This window comes from Cucurbita pepo, chromosome LG09 (genome assembly GCF_002806865.2).
Source record: "Cucurbita pepo subsp. pepo cultivar mu-cu-16 chromosome LG09, ASM280686v2, whole genome shotgun sequence".
NCBI classification, from domain to species: domain Eukaryota; kingdom Viridiplantae; phylum Streptophyta; class Magnoliopsida; order Cucurbitales; family Cucurbitaceae; genus Cucurbita; species Cucurbita pepo.
The window spans coordinates 7,477,606-7,477,889 of NC_036646.1; positions in this window are offsets into that span (position 1 = coordinate 7,477,606).

Consider the following 284-nt stretch of genomic DNA (forward strand, 5'->3'; position numbering starts at 1 on the left):
AAAAAAAAAAAAAAAAAAAAAAAAAAAAGGAAAATAAATAAATAAAGGAAATAAAGATGGGGTTTTTATTGCAGTGGAGAAGAAAGACGAAAATCCCATCCTGGGAGAGGACATTACATGGGGCCTACGAGGGTGCTTTTTGTCTTTGTCAAAAAAAAAAAAAAAAAAAAAAAAAAAAAAATTTTTTTTTTTTTTTTTTTTTTCTCTAAAATTAAAATTATATTTTTCTTATCAAAATTCCATTAAATAATCATGTATTTGGTAATTATTATTATTTTTATAAA